Source organism: Phyllobates terribilis, unplaced genomic scaffold, assembly GCF_046119375.1.
Source record: "Phyllobates terribilis strain yellow unplaced genomic scaffold, ASM4611937v1 Scaffold_8__6_contigs__length_399053987, whole genome shotgun sequence".
In the NCBI taxonomy this organism is placed as follows: Eukaryota; Metazoa; Chordata; class Amphibia; order Anura; family Dendrobatidae; genus Phyllobates; species Phyllobates terribilis.
The window spans coordinates 200,144,715-200,158,460 of NW_027362768.1; positions in this window are offsets into that span (position 1 = coordinate 200,144,715).

A 13,746-nucleotide genomic window follows, 5' to 3' on the forward strand; every position below is an offset into this window, starting at 1 on the left:
ATATAACCTCCAGACATTACATCATATGTGACTGATATCAGCCTCTTATAACGCTCCAGTACTGATATAACCTCCAGACATTACACCATATGTGACTGATATCAGCCTCTTATAAAGCTCCAGTACTGATATAACCTCCAGACATTACACCATATGTGACTGATATCAGCCTCTTATAAAGCTCCAGTACTGATATAACCTCCAGACATTACATCATATGTGACTGATATCAGCCTCTTATAAAGCTCCAGTACTGATATAACCTCCAGACATTACATCATATGTGACTGATATCAGCCTCTTATAACGCTCCAGTACTGATATAACCTCCAGACATTACACCATATGTGACTGATATCAGCCTCTTATAACGCTCCAGTACTGATATAACCTCCAGACATTACACCATATGTGACTGATATCAGCCTCTTATAACGCTCCAGTATTGATATAACCTCCAGACATTACACCATATGTGACTGATATCAGCCCCTCTTATAATGCTCCAGTGCTGATATAACCTCCAGACATTACACCATATGTGACTGATATCAGCCCCTCTTATAACGCTCCAGTACTGATATAACCTCCAGACATGACATCATATATGACTGATATCAGCCTCTTATAACGCTCCAGTACTGATATAACCTCCAGACATTACACCATATGTGACTGATATCAGCCTCTTATAACGCTCCAGTACTGATATAACCTCCAGACATTACATCATATGTGACTGATATCAGACCCTCTTATAACGCTCCAGTACTGATATAACCTCCAGACATTACACCATATGTGACTGATATCAGCCTCTTATAACGCTCCAGTACTGATATAACCTCCAGACATTACATCATATGTGACTGATATCAGCCCCTCTTATAACGCTCCAGTATTGATATAACCTCCAGACATTACACCATATGTGACTGATATTAGCCCCTCTTATAACGCTCTAGTACTGATATAACCTCCAGACATTACATCATATGTGACTGATATCAGCCCCTCTTATAACGCTCCAGCACTGATATAACCTCCAGACATTACACCATATGTGACTGATATTAGCCCCTCTTATAACGCTCCAGTACTGATATAACCTCCAGACATTACATCATATGTGACTGATATCAGCCTCTTATAACGCTCCAGTACTGATATAACCTCCAGACATTACATCATATGTGACTGATATCAGCCTCTTATAACGCTCCAGTACTGATATAACCTCCAGACATTACACCATATGTGACTAATATCAGCCTCTTGTAAAGCTCCAGTACTGATATAACCTCCAGACATTACATCATATGTGACTGATATCAGCCTCTTATAACGCTCCAGTACTGATATAACCTCCAGACATTACACCATATGTGACTGATATCAGCCTCTTATAAAGCTCCAGTACTGATATAACCTCCAGACATTACATCATATGTGACTGATATCAGCCTCTTATAAAGCTCCAGTACTGATATAACCTCCAGACATTACATCATATGTGACTGATATCAGCCTCTTATAACGCTCCAGTACTGATATAACCTCCAGACATTACACCATATGTGACTGATATCAGCCTCTTATAACGCTCCAGTACTGATATAACCTCCAGACATTACACCATATGTGACTGATATCGGCCTCTTATAACGCTCCAGTATTGATATAACCTCCAGACATTACACCATATGTGACTGATATCAGCCCCTCTTATAATGCTCCAGTGCTGATATAACCTCCAGACATTACACCATATGTGACTGATATCAGCCCCTCTTATAACGCTCCAGTGCTGAAATAACCTCCAGACATTACACCATATATGACTGATATCAGCCCCTCTTATAACACTCCAGTGCTGATATAACCTCCAAACATTACACCATATGTGACTGATATCAGCCCCTCTTATAACGCTCCAGTACTGATATAACCTCCAGACATTACACCATATGTGACTGATATCAGCCTCTTATAAAGCTCCAGTACTGATATAACCTCCAGACATTACATCATATGTGACTGATATCAGCCTCTTATAACGCTCCAGTACTGATATAACCTCCAGACATTACACCATATGTGACTGATATCAGCCTCTTATAACGCTCCAGTATTGATATAACCTCCAGACATTACACCATATGTGACTGATATCGGCCTCTTATAACGCTCCAGTATTGATATAACCTCCAGACATTACACCATATGTGACTGATATCAGCCCCTCTTATAATGCTCCAGTGCTGATATAACCTCCAGACATTACACCATATGTGACTGATATCAGCCCCTCTTATAACGCTCCAGTGCTGAAATAACCTCCAGACATTACACCATATGTGACTGATATCAGCCTCTTATAACGCTCCAGTATTGATATAACCTCCAGACATTACACCATATGTGACTGATATCAGCCCCTCTTATAATGCTCCAGTGCTGATATAACCTCCAGACATTACACCATATGTGACTGATATCAGCCCCTCTTATAACGCTCCAGTACTGCGCACCACCCTACAGACAGAGCATATACCCACCACTGACACGGTGCGCACCACCCTACAGACAGGGCATATACCCACCACTGACACGGTGCGCACCACCCTACAGACAGGGCATATACCCACCAGTGACACGGTGCGCACCACCCTACAGACAGGGCGTATACCCACCAGTGACACGGTGCGCACCACCCTACAGACAGGGCGTATACCCACCACTGACACGGTGCGCACCACCCTATAGACAGAGCATATACCCACCACTGACACGGTGCGCACCACCCTACAGACAGAGCGTATACCCACCACTGAGACGGTGCACACCACCCTACAGACAGGGCATATACCCACCACTGACACGGTGCGCACCACCCTACAGACAGGGCATATACCCACCAGTGACACGGTGCGCACCACCCTACAGACAGGGCATATACCCACCAGTGACACGGTGCACACCACCCTACAGACAGGGCATATACCCACCAGTGACACGGTGCGCACCACCCTACAGACAGGGTGTATACCCACCAGTGACACGGTGCGCACCACCCTACAGACAGGGCGTATATCCACCAGTGACACGGTGCGCACCACCCTACAGACAGGGCGTATATCCACCAGTGACACGGTGCGCACCACCCTACAGACAGGGCATATACCCACCACTGACACGGTGCACACCACCCTACAGACAGGGCGTATATCCACCAGTGACACGGTGCACACCACCCTACAGACAGGGCATATACCCACCACTGACACGGTGCGCACCACCCTACAGACAGGGCGTATATCCACCAGTGACACGGTGCACACCACCCTACAGACAGGGCGTATATCCACCAGTGACACGGTGCACACCACCCTACAGACAGGGCGTATATCCACCAGTGACACGGTGCACACCACCCTACAGACAGGGCGTATATCCACCAGTGACACGGTGCACACCACCCTACAGACAGGGCGTATATCCACCAGTGACACGGTGCGCACCACCCTACAGACAGGGCGTATATCCACCAGTGACACGGTGCGCACCACCCTACAGACAGGGCATATACCCACCAGTGACACGGTGCACACCACCCTACAGACAGGGCGTATATCCACCAGTGACACGGTGCGCACCACCCTACAGACAGGGCGTATATCCACCACTGACACGGTGAGCACCACCCTACAGACAGGGCGTATATCCACCAGTGACACGGTGCGCACCACCCTACAGACAGGGCATATACCCACCAGTGACACGGTGAGCACCACCCTACAGACAGGGCGTATATCCACCAGTGACACGGTGCACACCACCCTACAGACAGGGCGTATATCCACCAGTGACACGGTGCGCACCACCCTACAGACAGGGCGTATATCCACCAGTGACACGGTGCGCACCACCCTACAGACAGGGCATATACCCACCAGTGACACGGTGCACACCACCCTACAGACAGGGCGTATATCCACCAGTGACACGGTGCGCACCACCCTACAGACAGGGCGTATATCCACCACTGACACGGTGAGCACCACCCTACAGACAGGGCATATACCCACCAGTGACACGGTGCGCACCACCCTACAGACAGGGCATATACCCACCAGTGACACGGTGCGCACCACCCTACAGACAGGGCATATACCCACCAGTGACACGGTGCACACCACCCTACAGACAGGGCATATACCCACCAGTGACACGGTGCGCACCACCCTACAGACAGGGTGTATACCCACCAGTGACACGGTGCGCACCACCCTACAGACAGGGCGTATATCCACCAGTGACACGGTGCGCACCACCCTACAGACAGGGCGTATATCCACCAGTGACACGGTGCGCACCACCCTACAGACAGGGCATATACCCACCACTGACACGGTGCACACCACCCTACAGACAGGGCGTATATCCACCAGTGACACGGTGCACACCACCCTACAGACAGGGCATATACCCACCACTGACACGGTGCGCACCACCCTACAGACAGGGCGTATATCCACCAGTGACACGGTGCACACCACCCTACAGACAGGGCGTATATCCACCAGTGACACGGTGCACACCACCCTACAGACAGGGCGTATATCCACCAGTGACACGGTGCACACCACCCTACAGACAGGGCGTATATCCACCAGTGACACGGTGCACACCACCCTACAGACAGGGCGTATATCCACCAGTGACACGGTGCGCACCACCCTACAGACAGGGCGTATATCCACCAGTGACACGGTGCGCACCACCCTACAGACAGGGCATATACCCACCAGTGACACGGTGCACACCACCCTACAGACAGGGCGTATATCCACCAGTGACACGGTGCGCACCACCCTACAGACAGGGCGTATATCCACCACTGACACGGTGAGCACCACCCTACAGACAGGGCGTATATCCACCAGTGACACGGTGCGCACCACCCTACAGACAGGGCATATACCCACCAGTGACACGGTGAGCACCACCCTACAGACAGGGCGTATATCCACCAGTGACACGGTGCACACCACCCTACAGACAGGGCGTATATCCACCAGTGACACGGTGCGCACCACCCTACAGACAGGGCGTATATCCACCAGTGACACGGTGCGCACCACCCTACAGACAGGGCATATACCCACCAGTGACACGGTGCACACCACCCTACAGACAGGGCGTATATCCACCAGTGACACGGTGCGCACCACCCTACAGACAGGGCGTATATCCACCACTGACACGGTGAGCACCACCCTACAGACAGGGCGTATATCCACCAGTGACACGGTGCGCACCACCCTACAGACAGGGCATATACCCACCAGTGACACGGTGCGCACCACCCTACAGACAGGGCATATACCCACCAGTGACACGGTGCACACCACCCTACAGACAGGGCGTATATCCACCACTGACACGGTGAGCACCACCCTACAGACAGGGCGTATATCCACCAGTGACACGGTGCGCACCACCCTACAGACAGGGCATATACCCACCAGTGACACGGTGAGCACCACCCTACAGACAGGGTGTGTACCTCATGCATACCGCAGGGTGAGGGTTGCACATTCCCTTGTGACAGGAGATGACCTACCACTCGCAGCCCCATCAGCGCTTCCTTCCAGATCCGTGCAGTTTATGAAGACGAGGAGCAGCTAATCCCGGGAGGACGGCAGGGACGAGCCCGTCAGGTGCGCGGCAGGGACGAGCCGGCAGGTGCGCGGCAGGGACGAGCCGGCAGGTGCGCGGCAGGGACGAGCCGGCAGGTGCGCTCTGTGATCGTGCTGTGCGCTCCGTGCAGTTGTGACCCTGGTTGTGGAGCGCAGGACAAGCAGCATTTCAGGGACGGGGAAGAGAGGGAGAGGGTTACTGATTCCTGATATAAATCCGCCGGACAATAGCGCCTTGCGGAAGTGTATGTTAGTTGAAAGGGCGACACATCGTTTATCTGCCAGCCTGACAAGCTTTCACAGTGGCTCTGGCCCCCCCATTAAATATGCAGAGGGGCTTCATTCACGGGCTCCCCCGTCCGCTCGCTCCGCAGAACTTTTTCTCCTCTACTTTCTATTCAGCCCCTGTTGTGGAGAAAGGCACAGAAGCCCCCGAGCCCCCCACATTCAGCGCCGCACAAAGGAGGAACTTCTGACCCCGTCCTTTCTGGTATGGAGAAAACATTTAACACCAGGGGAAGGGGGCAGCGAAGGCAACGTCCCCGAGGACAGAAGAATCCCCCTTGGCCTTTATTCTGTATCTGTCCTGCCACCCGTATCTCGCGATCTCCACTGTCCCACCATTTACATGTAGGAGAGCAGGAAACAAGAAGCCCCCCGCCATAGAGAGGTAGAAGAAGTCACAGGAGGCGGAGGACAATTCCAGAGTGCAGCTCTGCAGTCGCCCCGGAGCCGCCACAATGGGGCATTGACTGGCCAAAGGCCTTGTGAAATCCCTGCAGCAGCTCTATCTGCCCACTAGGGGCGCCAGCCGGTGCCTCCACCTGTGGCCAAAGCCACTAAACCACCTCTGTGCTCCGCAGGTGTGCGCTCTGCCGGCTCGCACGTCTGTGCTCCGCAGGTGTGCGCTCTGCCGGCTCGCACGTCTGTGCTCCGCAGGTGTGCGCTCTGCCGGCTCGCACGTCTGTGCTCCGCAGGTGTGCGCTCTGCCGGCTCAGACGTCTGTGCTCCGCAGGTGTGCGCTCTGCCGCCTCAGACGTCTGTACTCCGCAGGTGTGCGCTCTGCCGCCTCAGACGTCTGTGCTCCGCAGGTGTGCGCTCTGCCGCCTCAGACGTCTGTGCTCTGCAGGTGGCCTCCTGTTCTGGGGCCCAGTCAGGGCCGGAAATTACCGGGCATTTGCATTTGATGGCTGATTATAAATAAAGCTTTGCAGGTGTTTTTTTGTTAATTATTCTAATTTACTGAGATAATGACTTTTGTGTTCTCATTGGCTGTAAGCCATAATCATCAACATTAACAAAAATAAACACTTGAAATAGATCCCTCTGTGTGTAATGACTCTATATAATAGATCCCTCTGTGTGTAATGACTCTATATAATAGATCCCTCTGTGTGTAATGACTCTATATAATAGATCCCTCGCCGTGTAATGACTCTATATAATAGATCCCTCGCCGTGTAATGACTCTATATAATAGATCCCTCGCCGTGTAATGACTCTATATAATAGATCCCTCTGCGTGTAATGACTCTATATAATAGATCCCTCCGCGTGTAATGACTCTATATAATAGATCCCTCCGCGTGTAATGACTCTATATAATAGATCCCTCCGCGTTTAATGACGCTATATAATAGATCCCTCCGCGTGTAATGACGCTATAGAATAGATCCCTCCGCGTGTAATGGCTCTATAGAATAGATCCCTCCGCGTGTAATGGCTCTATAGAATAGATCCCTCCGCGTGTAATGGCTCTATAGAATAGATCCCTCCGCGTGTAATGGCTCCATAGAATAGATCCCTCCGCGTGTAATGGCTCCATATAATAGATCCCTCCGCGTGTAATGGCTCCATTTAATAGATCCCTCCGCGTGTAATGGCTCCATTTAATAGATCCCTCCGCGTGTAATGGCTCCATATAATAGATCCCTCCGCGTGTAATGGCTCCATATAATAGATCCCTCCGCGTGTAATGGCTCCATATAATAGATCCCTCCGCGTGTAATGGCTCCATATAATAGATCCCTCCGCGTGTAATGGCTCCATATAATAGATCCCTCCGCGTGTAATGGCTCCATATAATAGATCCCTCCGCGTGTAATGGCTCCATATAATAGATCCCTCCGCGTGTAATGGCTCCATATAATAGATCCCTCCGCGTGTAATGGCTCCATATAATAGATCCCTCCGCGTGTAATGGCTCCATATAATAGATCCCTCCGCGTGTAATGGCTCCATATAATAGATCCCTCCGCGTGTAATGGCTCCATATAATAGATCCCTCCGCGTGTAATGGCTCCATATAATAGATCCCTCTGCGTGTAATGGCTCCATATAATAGATCCCTCTGCGTGTAATGGCTCCATATAATAGATCCCTCGAATAAATTAACTTTTTGATGATATTCTAATTTAGTGAGATGCACCTGTATATAGGGTGTGTGATGTATATACGGTTGTGCTCAAAAGTTTACATACCCCGGCAGAATTTTTCCTTTCTTGGCCTTGTTTCAGAGAATATGAATGATAACAAAAAAAATTTTTCTCCCCTCATGGTTATTGGTTGGGTGAAGCCATTTATTGTCAAACTACTGTGATTTCTCTTTATAAATCTTAGTGAAAACCAAAAACATCCAAATGACCCTGATCAAAAGTTCACATACCCTGGTGATTTTGGCCTGATAACATGCACAGAATGTGACACAAATGGGTCTGAATGGCTACAAAAGGTAACATCCTCACCTGTGACCTGTTTGCTTATAATCAGTATGTGTGCATAAAAGCTGAGTGAGTTTCTGGGATCCAAACAGACTCTTGCATCTCTCATCCAGCCACTGACGTTTCTGGATTGTGAGTAATGGGGAAAGCAAAATAATTGTTAACGGATCTACGGGAAAAGGTAGTTGAACTGTATAACACAGGAAAGGGATACAAAAAGATATCCAAGGAATTGATAATGCCAGTCAGCAGCGTTCAAACTGTGATTAACAAATGGAAAATCAGGGGCTCTGTAAAAACCAAACCACGGTTAGGTAGACCAACAAAAATTTCGGCCACAACAGCCAGGAAAATTGTTCAGGATGCAAAGAAAAACCAACAAATAACATAAAGCTGAAATTCAGGACTCTCCGAAATCTAGCGGTGTGGCTGTTTCAAGATGCACAATAAGGAGGCACTTGGAGAAAAATGGTCTGCATGGTCCAGTCGCCAGAAGAAAAGCATTACTGGGCAAATGCCACAAAATATCTCCCCTCCAATACGCCAAACAGCACAGATACAAGCCTCAAAACTTCTGGAAGAAGGTAATTTGGAGTGATCAAACCAAAATTTACCTTTTTGGCCACAACCATAAGGTTACATTTGGAGAGAGGTCAACAAGGCCTATGATAAAAGGAACACCATTCCTACAGTAAAGCACGAAGGTGGATCGGTGATGTTTTGGGGATGTGTAAGCGATAAAGGCAAACTTGGTAATATTTGACGGAAAGAAGAATGCAGCACATTATCTGCACATACTGGAGGCAAATTTGCACTCATCAGCCTGAAAGCTGCGCATGGGACGTACTTGGACGTTCCAACATGACAACGATCCAAAACACAAGGCCAATTCGACGAAAATAAAAAACCTCATCCACAACTACCGCAATAGACTTCAAGCTGTCATTGATGTTAGAGGGGGCAATACACGGTATTAAGAACTGGGGTGTGTGAACTTTTGATCAGGGTCATTTGGATGTTTTTGGTTGTGATTAAGATTTATAAAGAGAAATCACAGTAGTTTGACAATAAATGGCTTCACCCAACCAATAACCATGAGCGGAGGAAAAGTTTTTTTTGTTATCATGCATATTCTCTGAAACAAGGCCAAGAAAGGAAAAATTCTGCCGGGGTATGTAAACTTTTGAGCACAACTGTAGTTATATACAGGGCTGTAGCTATAGGGAGAGCATATACAGTGAAGAAAATAAATATTTGATCCCTTGCTATTTTGGAAGTTTGCCCACTGACAAAGACATGAACAGTCTATAATTTTAAGGGTAGGTTAATTTTAACATTGAGAGATAGAATATCCAAATAAAAAATCAAGAAAATCACATTGTATAAATTAGATAATTTTTTTGCATTTTGCAGTGAGAAATAAGTATTTGATCCCTCTGGCAAACAACACTTAATACTTGGTAGCAAAATCCTTGTTGGCAGCACAGCAGTCAGACGTTGTTTGTACTTGATGATGAGGGTTGTGCACATGTCAGGAGGAGTTTTGGTCCACTCCTCTTTGCAGATGATCTCTAAATCATTCCGATTTTGAGGCTGTCGCTTGGCAACTCGGAGCTTCAACTCCCTCCATAAGTTTTCTATGGGATTAAGGTCTGGAGACTGGCTAGGCCACTCCATCACCTTACTGTGCTTCTTTTTGAGCCACTCCTTTGTTGCCTTGGCTGTATGTTTTGGGTCATTGTCTTGCTGGAAGACCCAGCCATGATCTATTTTTAATGTCTTGGCGGAGGGAAGGAGGTTGTCACTCAGGATTTTACGGTACATGGCTCCATCCATTCTCCCAGTGATGCGCTGAAGTAGTCCTGTGCCCTTAGCAGAGAAACACCCCCAAAACATAATGTTTCCACCTCCATGCTTGACAGTGGGGATGGTGTTCTTTGGGTCATAGGCAGCATTTCTCTTCCTCCAAACACAGAGAGTTGAGGTAATGCCAAAGAGCTCAATTTTTGTCTCATCTGACCACAGAACCTTCACACAATAACTCACAGAATCATCCAGGTGTTCATTGGCAAACTTCAGACGGGCCTGCACATGTGCCTTCTTGAGCAGGGGGACCTTTCGGGCACTGCAGGATTTTAAACCTTTAAGGCGTAATGTGTTACCAATGGTTTTCTTGGTGACTGTGGTCCCAGCTGCCTTGAGATCATTAACAAGTTCCCCCTGTGTAGTTTTAGGCTGATCTCTCACCTTTCTCATGATCAAGGATACCCCACGAGGTGAGATTTTGCATGGTGCCTCAGATCGATGTTGATTGGAAGAAATACAAAATGACTGTCATTTTCTTACTATTGCAACAACAGTTGTCTCCTTCTCACCCAGCGTCTTACTTATGGTTTTGTAGCCCATTCCAGCTTTGTGCAGGTCTATGATCTGGTCCCTGACATCCTTAGAAAGCTCTTTGGTCTTGCCCATGTTGTAGAGGTTAGAGTCTGACTGATTAATTGAGTCTGTGGACAGGAGTCTTTTATACAGGTGACTATGTAGGACATCGGTCTGTAATACAGGTAATGAGCTGATTAGGAGCGTCTACCTGGTCTGTAGGAGCCAGAACTCATAATGATTTGTAGGGGATCAAATACTTATTTCTCACTGCAAAATGCAAAAAAAACTATCTAATTTATACAATGTGATTTCTTGATTTTTTGGGGGGGATATTCTGTCTCTCAATGTTAAAACTAACCTACCCTTAAAATTATAGACTGTTCATGTCTTTGTCAGTGGGCAAACTTACAAAAACAGCAAGGGATCAAATAATTATTTCCTTCACTGTATATATAGTTATATACAGAGCTGTAGCTATAGGTAAGGTATATATATATACACACACACACACAGGGCTGTAGCTAACGGGAGGGTATATATAGTTACAGTATATACAGGGCTGTAGTTATAGGGAGGGCATATATATAGTTATATACAGGGCTGTAGCTATAGGGATGACATATATATAGTTATATACAGGGCTGTAGCTACAGTGGTGGCCAAAAGTATTGGCACCCCTGCAATTCTGTCAGATAATACTCAGTTTCTTCCTGAAAATGATTGCAATCACAAATTCTTTGGTATTATTATCTTCATTTAATTTGCTTGCAAGGAAAAAACACAACAGAGAATGAATCAAAAATCAAATCATTGATCATTTCACACAAAACTCCAAAAATGGGCCAGACAAAAGTATTGGCACCCTCAGGCTAATACTTGGTTGCACAACCTTTAGACAAAATAACTGGGAACAACCGCTTCCGGTAACCATCAATGAGTTTCTTACAATGCTCTGCTGGAATTGTAGACCATTCTTCTTTGGTAAACTGCTCCAGGTCCCTGATATCTGAAGGGTGCCTTCTCCAAACTGCCACTTTGAGATCTCTCCACAGGTGTTCTATGGGATTCAGGTCTGGACTCATTGCTGGCCACCTTAGAAGTCTCCAGTGCTTTCTCTCAAACCATTTTATAGTGCTTTTGGAAGTGTGTTTTGGGTCATTGTCCTGCTGGAAGACCCATGACCTCTGAGGGAGACCCAGCTTTCTCACACTGGGACCTACATTATGCTGCAAAATTTGTTGGTAGTCTTCAGACTTCATAATGCCATGCACACGGTCAAGCAGTCCAGTGCCAGAGGCAGCAAAGCAACCCCAAAACATCAGGGAACCTCCGCCATGTTTGACTGTAGGGACCGTGTTCTTTTCTTTGAATGCCTCTTTTTTTTCCTGTACACTCTATGTTGATGCTTTTTCCCATCTACTTTTGTCTCATCTGACCAGAGAACATTCTTCCAAAACATTTTAGGCTTTCTCAGGTAAGTTTTGGCAAACTCCAGCCTGGCTTTTTTATGTCTCGGGGTAAGAAGTGGGGTCTTCCTGGGTATCCTACCATACAGTCCTTTTTCATTCAGACACCGACGGATAGTACGGGTTGACACTGTTGTACCCTCGGACTGCAGGGCAGCTTGAACTTGTTTGGATGTTAGTTGAGGTTCTTTATCCACCATCCGCACAATCTTGCGTTGAAATCTCTCGTCAATTTTTCTTTTCCGTCCACATCTAGGGAGGTTAGCCACAGTGCCATGGGCTTTACACTTCTTGATGACACTGCGCACGGAAGACACAGGAACATTCAGGTCTTTGGAGATGGACTTGTAGCCTTGAGATTGCTCATGCTTCCTCACAATTTGGTTTCTCAAGTCCTCAGACAGTTCTTTGGTCTTCTTTCTTTTCTCCATGCTCAATGTGGTCACACAAGGACACAGGACAGAGGTTGAGTCAACTTTAATCCATGTTAACTGGCTGCAAGTGTGATTTAGTTATTGCCAACACCTGTTAGGTGCCACAAGTAAGTTACAGGTGCTGTTAATTACACCAATTACAGAAGCATCACAGGATTTTTCAAAGGGTGCCAATACTTTTGTCCACCCCCTTTTTTAGGTTTGGTGTGGAATTATATCCAATTTGGCTTTAGGACAATTCTTTTTGTGTTTTTTCATTGAAGACAAATTAAATGAAGATAATAATACCAAAGAATTTGTGATTGCAATCATTTTCAGGAAGAAACTGAGCATTATCTGACAGAATTGCAGGGGTGCCAATACTTTTGGCCACCAATGTATAGGGAGGACATATATATATAGTTATATACAGGCCTGTAGCTATAGGGAGGACATATATATAGTTATATACAGGGCTGTAGCTATAGGGAGGACATATATATAGTTATATACAGGGCTGTAGCTATAGGGAGGACATATATATATAGTTATATACAGGGCTGTAGCTATAGGGAGGGCATATATATAGTTATATACAGGGCTGTAGCTATAGGGAGGACATATATATAGTTATATACAGGGCTGTAGCTATAGGGAGGACATATATATAGTTTTATACAGGGCTGTAGCTATAGGGAGGACATATATATAGTTTTATACAGGGCTGTAGCTATAGGGAGGACATATATATAGTTATATACAGGGCTGTAGCTATAGGGAGGACATATATATATATATATATATATATATATAGTTATATACAGGGCTGTAGCTATATGGAGGGCATATATATATATATATATATATATATAGTTATATAGAGGGCTGTAGCTATAGGGAGGACATATATATAGTTATATACAGGGCTGTAGCTATAGGGAGGACATATATATAGTTATATACAGGGCTGTAGCTATAGGGAGGACATATATAGTTATATACAGGGCTGTAGCTATAGGGAGGACATATATATAGTTATATACAGGGCTGTAGCTATAGGGAG